The sequence below is a fragment of the Pongo abelii genome, chromosome 13 (assembly GCF_028885655.2).
Source record: "Pongo abelii isolate AG06213 chromosome 13, NHGRI_mPonAbe1-v2.0_pri, whole genome shotgun sequence".
NCBI classification, from domain to species: Eukaryota; Metazoa; Chordata; class Mammalia; order Primates; family Hominidae; genus Pongo; species Pongo abelii.
Genome location: NC_071998.2, coordinates 97,619,576 through 97,633,403, shown reverse-complemented (window position 1 = coordinate 97,633,403; position 13,828 = coordinate 97,619,576). Strand labels below are relative to the sequence as shown.

The 13,828-nt window shown below is 40.5% G+C and overlaps 1 long non-coding RNA gene across 1 annotated transcript in view; it reads right to left on the bottom strand.

Annotated features, from left to right (window-relative positions):
* Positions 1 to 12,498, bottom strand: part of LOC103891515 (uncharacterized) — an 87,122-nt gene extending 74,624 nt beyond the window's left edge. Inside the window, exons 1-2 of the long non-coding RNA XR_008509926.1 lie at positions 12,190 to 12,498; positions 11,912 to 12,023 (exon numbers count right to left, since the gene is read on the bottom strand). This is a non-coding gene — a long non-coding RNA (uncharacterized LOC103891515). The remainder of the gene's footprint in view (positions 1 to 11,911; positions 12,024 to 12,189) is intronic.
* Positions 12,499 to 13,828: the final 1,330 nt, after the last annotated feature.

Genomic DNA, 13,828 nt, shown 5'->3' with positions numbered 1-13,828 from the left:
TTTGTATAAGGTGTAAGGAAGGGGTCCAGTTTCAGTTTTCTGCATATGGCTAGCCAGTTTTCCCAGCACCATTTATTGAATAGGAGATCCTTTCCCCATTGCTTGTTTTTGTCAGGTTTGTCGAAGATCAGATGGTTGTAGATATGTGGTGTTATTTCTGAGGTCTCTGTTCCATTCCATTGGTCTATGTGTCTGTTTTGGTACCAGCACCATGCTGTTTTGGATACTGTAGGAGTATAATTTGAAGTCAGGTAGCATGATGCCTCCAGCTTTGTTGTTTTTTGCTTAGGATTTTCTTGGATACATGGGGCCTTCTTTGATTCTATATGAAATTTAAAGTAGTTTTTTTTCTAATTCTGTGAAGAATGTCTATGGTAGTTTGATGGGAATAGCATTGAATCTATAAATTCCTTTGGGCAGTATGGGCATTTTCACAATATTGATTCTTCCTGTCCATAAGGATGGAATGTTTTTCCATTTGTTTTCATCCTCTATTATTTCCTTGAGCAGTGGTTTATAATTCTCCTTGAAGAGGTCCTTCACATCTCTTGTTAGCTGTATTCCTAGGTATTTTATTCTCTTTGTAGCAATTGTGAATGTGAGTTCATTCACGATTTGGCTCTCTGCTTCCCTTTTGTAGGTGTAAAGGCATGCTTGTGTTTTTTTCCACACTGATTTTGTATCCTGAGAGTTTGCTGAAGTTGCTTATCAGCTTAAGGAGTTTCTGGGCTGAGATGATGGTGTTTTCTAAATATAGAATCATATCATCTGCAAACAGAGACAATTTGACTTCTGCTCTTCGTATCTGAATACCCTTTCTTTCTTTCTCTTGCCTGATTGCCCTGGCCAGAACTTCCAATACTATGGTGAATAGGAGTGATGAGAGAGGGCATCCTTGTCTTGTGCCGGTTTTCAAGGGAATGCTTCCAGCTTTTGCCCATTCACTATTATATTTGCGGTGGGTTTGTCATAAATAGCTCTTACTATTCGAGATATGTTCCACCGATACCTAGTTTATTTAGAGTTTCTAGCATGAAGGGATGTTGAATTTTATCAAAGGCCTTTTCTGCATCTATTGACATAATCATGTATTTTTTGTCTTTGGTTCTGTTTATGTGATGGATTAAGTTTATTGATTTGCAAATGTTGAACCAGCCTTGCATTCCAGGGATGAAGCCGACTTGATCATGGTGGATAAGTTTTTTGATGTGCTGCTGGATTTGGTTTGCCAGTATTTTATTGAGAATTTTGGCATCAATGTTCATCAGGGAGATTGGCCTGAAGTTTTTTTGTTGTTGTTGTGTCTCTGCCAGGTTTTGGTATCAGGATGATGCTGGTTTCATAAAATGAGTTAAGGAGGAGTCTCTCCTTCTCAAATGATTGCAGTAGTTTTAGAAGAAATGGTACCAGCTCCTCTTTGTACCTCTGATAGAATTCAGCTATGAATCTGTCTGGTCCTGGGCTTTTTTGTTTGGGAGGCTATTAATTACTGCCTGAATTTCAGAACTTGTTATTGGTCTATTCAGGGATTTGACTTTTTCCTGCTTTAGTCTTGGGAGGGTGTATGTATCCAGGAATATATCCATTTCTTCTAGATTTTCTAGTTTATTTGTGTAGAGGTGTTTATGGTATTCTCTGATGGTAGTTTGTATTTCTGTGGGTTTAGTGGTGATATCCCTTTATTATTTTTTATTGTGTCTATTTGAATCTTCTATCTTTTCCTCTTTCTTAGTCTAGCTTGCCGTCTATTTTTTTATTTTTATTTTTTTATTTTTTCAAAAAACCAGCTCCTGGATTCATTGATTTTTTGGGGGAGGCTTTTTCATGTCTCTATCTCCTTCAATTCTGCTCTGATCTTAGTTATTTCTTGTCTTCTGCTAGCTTTTGAATTAATTTGCTCTTACATCTCTAGCTCTTTTAATTGTGATGTTAGGATATGATCTGAGATCTTTCTTGCTTTCTGATGTAGGCATTTAGTGCTGTAAATTTCTCTCTTAACACTGCCTTAGCTATGTCCCAGAGATTCTGGTATGTTGTTGCTTTGTTCTCATTGGTTTCAAAGAACTTGTTGATTTCTGCCTTAATTTTATTATTTGCCCAGGAGTCATTCAGGAGCAGGTTGTTCAACTTCCATGTAATTGTGTGGTTTTGAGTGAGTTTCTTAATCCTGAGTTCTAATTTGATTGCACTGTGGTCTGAGAGACTGTTTGCTATGATTTCTATTCATTTGTATTTGCTTAGGAGTGTTTTACTTCCAATGATGTGGTCAATTTTAGAATAAGTGCCATGTGGCATTGAGAAGAATGTATATTCTGTTGATTTGGGTTGGAGAGTTCTGTAGATGTCTATTAGGTCCGCTTGATCCAGAGCTGAGTTCAAGTCCTGAATATCCTTGTTAATTTTCTGTCTCCTTGATCTAACACTGACAGTGTGGAATTAAAGTCTCCTGCTATTGCTGGGCACAGTGGCTCACGCTTGATATTCCAGCACTTTGGGAGGCCGAGGAGGGCAGATCATCTGAGGTCAGGAGTTTGAGACCAGCCTGGCCAACATGATGAAACCTCGTCTCTACTAAAAATACAAAAAAATCAGCTGGACATTGTGGTGGGCACCTGTAATCCCAGCTACTCAGGAGGCTAAGGCAGGAGAATCGCTTGAACCCGGGAGGTGGAGGTTGTAGTGAGCTGAGACGGCACCATTGCACTCCAGCCTGGGTGACAAAAGCAAGCCTCTGTCTCAAAAACAGTAAAAATAAAAAAAGTCTCCCACTATTATTGTGTGGGAGTCTAAGTGTCTTTGCAGATGTCTAAGAACTTGTTTTATGAATCTGCGTGCTCCTGTATTGGGTGCATATATATTTAGGATAGTTAGCTCTTCTTGTTGAATGGTTCCCTTTACCATTACATAATGCTCTTCTTCGTCTTTTTTTGATATTTGTTGGTTTGAAGTATGTTTTGTCAGAGACTAGGTTTGCAACCCATTTTTTTTTTTTTTTTTTTTTTTTTTGCTTTCCATTTGCTTGGTAAATTTTCTTTCTTGGTAAATTTCCTCCATCCCTTTCTTTTGAGCCTATGTGTGTCTTTGCATGTGAGATGGGTCTCCTGAATACAGCACACCAATGGGTCTTGGCTCTATCCAATTTGACAGTCTGTGTCTTTTAATTGGGGCATTTCATCAGTACATTTAAGGTCAGTAGTATGTGTGAATTTGATCCTGCCATCATGATGCTAGCTGGTTATTTTGCACACTAGTTGATGCAGTTTCTTCAGTGTCATTGTTCTTTATATTTTGGTGTGGTTTTGCAGTGCCTGGTACTGTTTTTTTCTTTCCGTATTTAGTGTTTCCTTCAGGATCTCTTGTAAGGCAGGCCTGGTGGTGACAAAATCCCTCAGTAGTTGCTTGTCTGGAAAGGATTTTGTTTCTCCTTCACTTATGAAGTTTAGTTTGGCTGCATATGAAATTCTGGGTTGAAAATTTTTTCTTTAAGAATGTTGAATATTGGCCTCCAATCTCTTCTGGCTTGTAGGGTTTCTGCTGAGAGGTCCACTGTTAGTCTGATGGTCTTCTCTTTGTAGGTGACCTGGCCTTTCTCTCTGGCTGCCTTTAACATTTTTCCTTCATTTTGACCTTGGAGAATCTGAAGATTTTTTGTCTTGGGGCTGATCTTCTCATGGAGTATCTTAGTGGTGTTCTCTCTATTTCCTGAATTTGCATGTTGGCCTGTCTTGCTAAGTTGGGGAAGTTATCCTGTATAATATCCTGAAGTGTGTGTTCCAGCTTGTTTACATTCTCCCATTTCCATCAGGTACTCCAGTCAACCCTAGGTTTGGTCTTTTTACATAGTTCCATATTTCTTGGAGGCTTTGTTTGTTCCTTTTCATTCTTTTTTCTCTAATCTTGTCTGCATGCCTTATTTTAGCAAGGTGGTCTTCAAACTCTGATATCCTTTCTTCGGCTTGGTTGATTCAGTTATTGATACTTGTGTATGCTTCCTGAAGTTCACTTGCTGTGTTTTTCAGCTGCATCAAGTCATTTATTTCTTCTCTAAACTGGTTATTCTAGTTAGCAGCTCCTCTAACCTTTTATCAAGGTTTTAGCTTATTTGCATTGGGTTAGAAGATGCTTCTTTAGCTCCCAGTGGAGTTTTTTATTATCCATCTTCTGAAGCCTTCCTCTGTCAATTCATCCATCTCATCCTCTGTCCAGTTCTGTGCCCTTGCTGGAGAGGTGTTGCAATCATTTGGAGGAGAAGAGGCACTCTGGCCTTCCGGGTTTTCAGTGTTGTTTTTTCTTGATTCTTTCTCATCTTCATGAGTTTGTCCAGTTTCGAGCTTTGAGGCTGCTGACCCTTCGATGCAGTTTTTGTGGGGGCTTTTTTGTTGTTGTTGATGCTGTTATTGTTGCTTTCTGTTTTTCTTTCAATGGTCAGGTCCCTCTTCTGTAGGGCTGCTGTGGTTTGCTGGGAGTTCACTTCAGGCCCTATTCATCTGTTTTCCTCCCGGGCCTGGAGATGTCACTCAAGGAGGCTGGAGAACAGCAAAGATGAGTGCCTGCTCCTTCTTTTGGGATCTTTGACCTCGAGGGGCACCAACCTTATGCCAGTAGGATCAATCCTATCTAGGGTGTCTGACAACCCTGTTGGAGGTTCTCACCCAGTTTGGTGGCAGGGGGAAGAGGACCTGTTTAACAAAGCACTTTGACTGTCTCTTTGTGGAGGGGGTGTGCTTCACTCAGGGGAAACCCACTAGTCTGGGCTGCCTGGCTTTCTCAGAACTACCAGGAGAAAAGGCTAAGTCTGCTAGTCAGCAGAGACTGTGGCCACCCCTCCCCCTAGGGGATCAGGCCCAGGGAGATCAGGGTGCTGTCCCTGAGCCTCTGGCTGGAGTTGTTGGAGTTCCTGCAGGGAGGCCCTGCCTAGTAAGGAAGGATGGGTCAGGGTCAGGCCTGAAGAGGTTCTCTGGCCACAGTCTGTCACAGCGGGTGTGTTGGGCTGTGGGGGACAGCTCTTGGGACCAAGCCATGCAGCCTCCCTGGCTCCAACAAGGGAATAGTACAGCCTGGAACTATAGAGATGGATGCCACCCTCCCCTGCTTCGTGTGTTAGCCAGTTATGTTTCCCAGTGCTGGCTGCTGCCCCTCACCCAAGGAGCTCAAATGGCTTAGACAGCAGGCAGAGTCTGTTGAGAATCTGCTTGGCTCCAGGGTTGGGAACCTAGGCCCTGGTGGCATGGGTTCCAGAGTGGGATTTTCCTATCCATGCGTTGCACAGTTCCATGTAAAAAGCATGGTTTCCCCAGCTGGGTAGCACACTCACTTACCACCTCCCTTGGCTAGGGAGTAGGGGTCCCCTGCCCCATGTGGCTCTCAGGTGGGCCCCCGCACCACAGCTCTCTTCCCTCCTCTCTGAGGATCATGCCAGCCACCTAGACTATTCTGATGAGAGAGCATGGATACCTGAGTTGCCGGTGCAGGATTCACATGCTGATTACGGTTCTTTTTGATGGGAGCCTCTGATCGCAGCTGCTTCTAGTCGGCCACCTAGGCCTCGCCCCCCGAGAAATTGAAACTTTTCTTGATATACCAGCCAATGATAGGCACATATATAATATACATACATATGTATAATATACATTATATACGTGTTATATATCTATATTGCATATGTATCTATTATATGCATACTATAGTATATATTGTATATATTATATATTGCATAAATATATAATATATAGTATACATACTCTATATTATATGCATATATTTATAATATATGTTATCTATAGTACATATATATTGTACATTATATTATACATATATATAATATGATATTTTATTCCCTGGTCATATTTTAAATTCCAACAACTTACATTCTCACCAATATATATTATATATGTACAATACATAATATATTTTTGATTAATATATATTTATTATACACCATTATATTATACATATATTGTACTTATATAATATACATATATATAAAATATGATATTTTATTCCTTGGTCATGTTTTAAATTGCAACAACTTACCTTCTTCTAGAATTAACACTATAAGCCCATTCTCTATAGAGTTCCCAGAGAGATCCTTTCAAGATGGAACCTATCCATGTCATTTTTATTGTTTAACTTTTCCCATTTGCCTTGAGAATACTTGCCAGAGTCACTTGCAGCTACAATGTTTACCGTGTGATAGCCTTTGCCATGAAATATCTGGCTTTTATTATCATTTTTGCCTCACTCTGGTATATTGACTTTGGAAACAAAAGACATCGCTGTATTTATAGCATTCTGTTTTTAGTAGTGGTATTTCCATTTATGAAATATAGTAATTATTGATCACTGAAAATGTCAAATCCTAGAAAAAATAGCATTTCTACCTGTGATGTTAACATCGTCCTCGAACAGTTGTTGGCCAAAGATTCATTTGATGAATCTGATTTATCTGAAATAGATGGTTCTGATGATTCAGACAATTTTTATATTAGTTCTGTCTGAAATAACTCCAAGAATGGTTTTTATGTTTTATTTTCACATTGAAAATCAGTCAGATTTGCTTGACCCTCAAAGAGTGTGTTTATGTAAAATTAAATGAGTGCTGGCAGTGAGCTGCATCATTTTTTTTCTAAATGGGAAAAGGGTTAAAATCTTTCAGTGGCTCAATATTGCCCATAAGGCACTCAAGGCCTTGGTCATCTGTGTCTTTCCCTCTTCTCCCACTGCCAGCTGCAATGAGATATTTATGATGTAATAAACAAGGCATGCCATTTTATAGCACCATGTTTTTGTGCATGATGCCCAACATACCAATATGGTTTTCTGTTCTTATTGATTTGGAAATTGCCTATTTATTTTTTTAAATGCCATTCTTGTTTCCTCTAAGAACTTCCTTCCAGTTCCCAGCAGAGTCAATTGTTATTTCCCCCATATATGCAATATACATATTTATAAAAATACATTTGACATCTGTTTTATGTCATTGGCTGTGAGCTGCTTGAGGGTAAGGAGTTGATCTGTGTATCTCTGTAGCTTCTCACAGTCCCTTATAACATGCCAAATACACAAAATGTTTCCGAAGTTAGTGAACTCAATGAATGAATGAATATTTATTATGAGAATTAAATATTATTCTTATAACTATTTATTATAAGAATTAAATATATACATATATAGCTATTAATAGAATGCCTACCACAGGCACCTGTAGTCCCAGCTACTCGGGAGGCTGAGGCAGGGAATTGCTTGAACCCAGGAGGCGGAGGTTGCAGTGAGCTGAGATCGCGCCATGGCACTCCAGCCTGGGCAACAGAGACTCATGTCTCAACGACAACAACAACAAAAAATGCCTACCACATAATAGGTGTTATAGAAGTATTTTCTATTATTATTCTCCTGCATAATTTCTGTCCATATTTCTTTCCATTTGGTTTTGCCATCCAAGCAGATTAAAGGAAAGAAATGTCACATTCCTGTGTAACACCTTATAAGCATTTAATTAACCTGTCCATACATTCATCAAGAATTTGTGATTCCCACAGTCCAAACCTCTGTGAATTTTCTTTCTAGCCATGTGTGGCATAGCTCTCTGACTACACTCTAATACCGCAACCCTCTGTAGGAAGGGTATATTTACTTTGTTTTTTTTGTTTTGTTTTGTTTGAGATGGAGCCTTGTTCTGTTGCCCAGGCTGGAGTGCAGTGTCGCGATCTCAGCTCACTGCAACCTCCGCCTTCTGGGTTCAAGTGACTCTCCTGCCTCAGCCTCCTAAAAAGCTGGGATTACGGGCACGTGCCACCATGCCCGGCTAATTTTTGTATTTAGAGACGGGGTTTTGCCATGTTGCTTAGGCTGCTTTCGAACTCCTGACCTCATGATCCGCCCACCTCTGTCTCCCAGAGTGCTGGGATTACAGGCATGAGCCACCGAGCCCGGCCTATTTCCTTTCTTTTCCCCACGAAGATTCCCCAATTCCTATTGCTTTTCTAGCTTTTTCAATGGGGTTTTCAACCTCTTAGGAATCTCAGGGGTTCTTTGCGATAACATTAATCTTTATTGCACAAGACTGCCACATTATTTTGCTTTAGATTTATCTTTGCAGATTCTGCCCCCAAATAAATAAATAAAATGAAATGACACATTTCTACAGCTGAACAGTGAAGTTTGTTTTTCTTCTATGAGGCTGAACATTTACTGATGAATCCATATTGTACTGACAGCAACTTCAATAATTTCATGGGTTATATAGCAGTTGGTAATAGTGCATGCACGTGGGCAGGGAGAACTATGCAAATATCAATAATAATTATGCTTGGTGTATGCAAATTCCAGCAGGTATTTTCAGAAATTAATCTTCCAAATTACTTTTGCACAATTCAGGAAAATTGAAATGTGCATTTAAATATTTGTAGAAAAATGTAAAAGCAATCTCTACTCATTTAAATCACCCAGTTAAGGTGCTATTGCAAACAAAGGGATTGTAGATATTTCAGACACAGAAGTCATACTGTCAAAACAGAATTATAGAGATCATGAGAGCTTTGCTTTGTTTGTGGACAACTTACCAGGGATGGCATTGTTTGGATTAGTTTGTTTGGTTTAAAGCATTATTATTAATATTCCTCAAAAATCATTAGTAAAAGGAAGCAATATTGTTTTGTTTGTTTATATACTCACTTATATGTTTCATGCATCACTGTGTCCATTTATCAACCCATCAATCTATCAAATTAATGTTTATTAAGCATGATTATGTGCCACAGACTGAGGTAAGTAAAGTTGTTATGTGAGTAGGAAGACCTTTTGACTTGTGTCTCCAGCTCAATATGGGCCACAAGTTTACATAGTTTAGCCATTTTGGGGTCTTTACATTTCCTCCATGAGTTTAATATCAATTGTAACTTCATATGAAAGCTATAATATAGGGCAATAATTAATGCATTTATATAAGCAAAGCACTTTCAGTGTCTTCTTCTGCTTTCATGCAGTTTTAATTCATCAAATTATGGCCAGAGGCTTTAATTGCTGAAAGTAACCCTTGGTTTCTCTGGCTTTCTTGAATACCTGACACGCATTTCTCAGGGAAAATATTGAATTCATAGATAAAGGCTAGAAAGACACGCAATCCTTGCCCTCAAGAAGCTGACGTCTCATGGGCATCCGGGACAAGGAGCATTCGCCTATTATTAATGCTTGTGACTAAAAGTACTGCTATCGGAGTCCACGGACATTTTGGGAACAAAAGGTCTCCTTCCAGGAGTGATCAGGACACTTTTGGGATGTCCTTGAATTGTGCCTTGGGAATGTGTTTTACAAAGAAAAATGGTGGAGACAGCTGTTGAAACAGGAAAGTCCAGGGTTTCGGACCTAGGTTCAGCAGCTATAGGACTGTGAAGTCTTAACAACTAGCCTCATCTGTAAAATAGGGATGAGGACACCAGCCTCATAAAGATCTTTGGGAGGATTTAGCTAATGTTTGCTAATATGCTCATTAAATTATATGAAGCAGGGATTCCTAGGTAGAAGAGATGGTCCAGGGTAAAGGCACAGAAGGGAGGAAAAAAGACATATTAGGACCCTGGTGATAAGGCCAGTTTGTCTACTACTTATGGTTCTTCTACTGCCTCTGGTTTTCTAGAAAGAAAAGCAGAGGCAGTAACCACAAATCTATTTGTCTGTTTTGCGATGTTGAATTTGTGACTTGACTGTTTTGTTTTTAACTGCTTCATCTTTAAAATCAATCAGGAAAACTCATTTTATGCTGCCCCAAGTGGTGGGAGGTAAGATGACTGACAGATACATCACTTGCAAGTAAAGTTTTTGTGTTCCTCTTCTAGTTGGTGCTCTCTATTCATTTAAGTGTTTCTTATCAGCTTCTGCCTAGGGATAACCTTCTAATAAAAATACACATTTCCTTGCCCATATATCGCAAGTCAGCTGTTCCTTTAATCTTGAACAATGGGTTCAAAATATATTATAAACCAGTATAATAGTCTAGGTTTTTGTTTGTTTGTTTGTTTTGTTTTTTTTTCTGAGACAGAATCTCTCTCTGTCACCCATGCTGGAGTGCAGTGGCTCGATTTTGGCTCACTGCAACCTCTGCCTCCCAGGTTCAGGTGATTCTCTTGTCTCAGCTTCCTGAGCAGGTGGGATTACAGGTGCATGCCACCACGCCCAGCTAATTGGCATTTTTAGTAGAGACAGGGTTTCACCATGTTGGCCAGGCTGGTCTTGAATTCCTGACCTCAAGTGATCTGCCTGCCTCTGCCTGCTAAAGTGCTGGGATAACAGGCATGAACCACCATGCCAGGCCCTAGTTTTTTATTTTTATTTTTTATTGTTTTTCTTGTTGTTGTTGTTTGAGGGAAATACTGAAACTACAAATAAATTAAGTCATTGCCACCAACTCATTTGATGAAAACCATTTATTCTAATTGTAACTGATAACCTGGCTTTTGTGCCCTCAGAGCAGATGATCTATTGTGTTTTCCTATATTTTTGAGTGCTGCTTAGTTTTTCTTATTTTTTTTGTTTGCCATGGCTCCACCTGTGATCCCACAAATAGCATACTGATAACAGAAGGCAAACAGGTAGAATGGTAGAGAAATAAGGTTGGGAGCACAGAAAAATGGGACAGTGTCTTTCTTGTCTTTCCCTTATTCATTTACCAATTACTGCTGAAACTGTGGTGGAAGCCATAAAGACAAAGTCCAAGAAGATACCACCTATATCTCTGAGGCACTTGGCAGTTGAGAGAAACAGCAATTGGGCCATAACCATGATGACCAGTACTTCAATGGAGGATGTTCAGATGCTCGAGAAGCATTTAGGTGGGAGTGACTAACTGGCCTGGGAGAGCTGGAAAGGCTTCACAGAAGAGGTGATATTAGACTGAATCATGAATGTAAAAAAGAGTCTGGATGAAGGACATTCCAGACAAGAGGAATTATTATCTCAATGATTAAAATCTATGTCAGAGAAAGGTTAGGCCATAGAAAGATATACAGCTCTAAGAGATTCAGAAGACAGAAATGTTACATTTCATAAAGAGATAAAGAGAGACACTTCAAGGAGGAAGTAGTATTTTAAATGGGCCATGACATTTTAGAAGGGATACATGGGGCTAAAGAGGGCCCTTTAAATGGAGGAACTTATGAACATTGACATGGAGGTAAGAAAGTTCAAGGTGGGGCTTAGGGAACATGAAGGAGTCATGTACGCTTAGAGTGTAGGCTACGTGTAGTTAATATGAGAAAGGTCAGGTGGGGTCAGATGGGGAGAGTTCCAGATGCTGACATGAGGGCTCTGTACCTAATACTATTATTTGGTAGGAGTCACCAATACTTTATGTGGGAAACGATAGTCCATTCGGTTTAATTCCACCAGTATTTTTGGAGACCTTCCTTGCTCTGAAACAGGTACTGTGATAGATTCTAGGGACACAAAATGAATCAGACATGATTCCTGACCTTTTGAATCTTTCATCAAAATATTTATCCATGTTTCTGTCTAAGTCAATGTCCATGTCTATGTTCACGTCCATGTCCACGTCTACGTCTAAGTCAATGTTTATGTCAATTTCTATGCCTATGTCTATATCTGCATCTGTCTGCATCTGTATCTAGATCTTTAGAAAGAGATTAATTTGACTGTGGTGTGTAGGATGTGTGGAAGCAGGGGAAGAGGGGTGGGAGAGGTGAGCAGGCAGCAGCCATCCACATGGAAAGGTCTAAACCAGTCCAGATGGGAGGGCCTGAACAGGGGCAGTACAGCAGGAAGAGCACTGTCTTTCTTTGGAGTCTGAGGAATTTCAGCCTGAATCCAGGCTCTATCACAAACTCTCCTTGAGAGTTTATTCAAGTAATTTCCTCAGCCTGATTCTCTTCATCTGTAAAACAGGGAAAATAACACTTACCTCTGAGGGTGGATGAGAAGGTTTAAGGTGACGTATTAAGCAGTTGGCACATGGTTGGCATCAGCAATCGGCAGTGATGAAAGAGGCTGCAATGCCTTTGATTTGCCACTCCCTGTTCAGAAAGAAGTCAACACTTTTACCCCAGTGAGAGAGGCAGGTTTGGTGGCTCCAGATAGGGAATGATGACTATGGCTTTAAGCCTACCCTTTGACCTCTACGTCTGTTTCCCAGGTAAGGAGCACAAATATCCCTTGCTTGGCAGCCAAAACCAGGCTCACCTTGGGAAGCTCTTTCATGGACTGCTTCTTCCCATCCCACCAGTGAACCCACTGACTCAGCCGCTGAGAGGTTCTGGCAGGAAGCACGGCTGCAGCTGCGACCAGTCCAGGTTTCTCCATCTCCAGCAAACATTTAGAGTGGCTCAGTGCCTGCTGCTCCTGCCTTGACACAGAGGAAGCTGAGAGCCAGGCCAGCGAGTGGCAGCCAAGAGGATGCTGCCAGCATGGCAGCCAGGAGCTGCAAAGGCCCCGAGCACTAGATGGTTTTGCCATCACTGTGGGGAGTGTCCCCAGCTGTCAGTGCCACCGCTGGGGATACAGCTTCTCCCAGGAGCTCACCTGAGCATGCAGGACTGTCGCCCAGGGCCCTCGCTCTCCCTGGCTGATGTGAGGTGGCTTCCAGGGGCAACAGCACTGTGGTGAACAAGGAGGAAGCCAGGATACAGTTAGGAAATGTGGAAGAGCACTTCCAAAGGCTGTTTCTGTTGGGGATTCTTGTTTGTCTAAGACTGTGATTTACCTCCATGATACTTAGAATTTGTTAGCAGCAGAGTGCTAGTAGAAGTTTAACAACCAGCTCTGAGAATGGAGGCAGGGAGGGAGGGGGGAAAGGAGTGTCCTGATTTGTAGTTTTTGATGATTTCCATGGAGTAAAAATTTCCATCACAAAAAATGTCAAGGTACCAACATGATACCACTGAAGTAAAGTTGAGAAGAGATGGGAAGTGCAAATCATTATGAAGTATTTCCACCACAGATAGACAGTAGATACAAATAACCTCAAAACTGTTGATAATAATACAAGATAGTAAAATTATTAGGAAGTGAGGATTTTGAGTATTTATTGTCTGTGCCTTTAATATAATTTATTTATTTAATTGTAAGTTGATATACTTTAACATTTAATGATGGGCTAATTTGACAATGGCCTCTCAAAATTCCTCATAATTTTTTGAAGGCAGTGCAGAGTGTCTTTGTTTTTACCTTCTCTGGAGAATAAACCTTCAGTCTTTGCTTTCATTTGTAAGGGAAAATTGCCTGGCTGATTGGTGTGTGGTAAGAAAGCTGGGGGGGTGGGGTGGGGGGGTGTCTTTTCTTTTTAATTTATTGAAGTGGCATTCACATGACATAAAATTAACTCCTTTGAAGTAACCAACTCACTGACATGCAGTACATTCACAGTGTTATGCAAACACCAACTCTTATCTAGTTTTAAAACATTTCAATCACTCCAATACAAAACCCCTGAGTTAGTTTGCTAGGACTGCTATTAAAAAGTGCCAGACACTGGGTGGATTAAAAAACAAAAAAATCATTTTTTCACAGTTCTGGAGGCTGGAAGTTCAAGATCAAGGTGTCAGCAGGCTTCGTTTCTGCTGAGGGCCATGAGGGAGGATCTGTTCAAGGCCTCTCTCCTTGGCCTGTCAATGGCTGTCTTCTCCCTGTGTTTTCACATGGTCCTCCCTTTGTATGTGTCTGTGTCCAAATTTCCTCTTCTTATAAGGGTATCTGTCACACTGGATGAGGGCCAACTATAATGACCGCATTTTAACTTATCTACCTCTGTAAAGACCCTGTCTCCAAATAGAGTTACTTTCCTAAGTACTACAGGTTACAACTTTAACATACCAATTTTTCT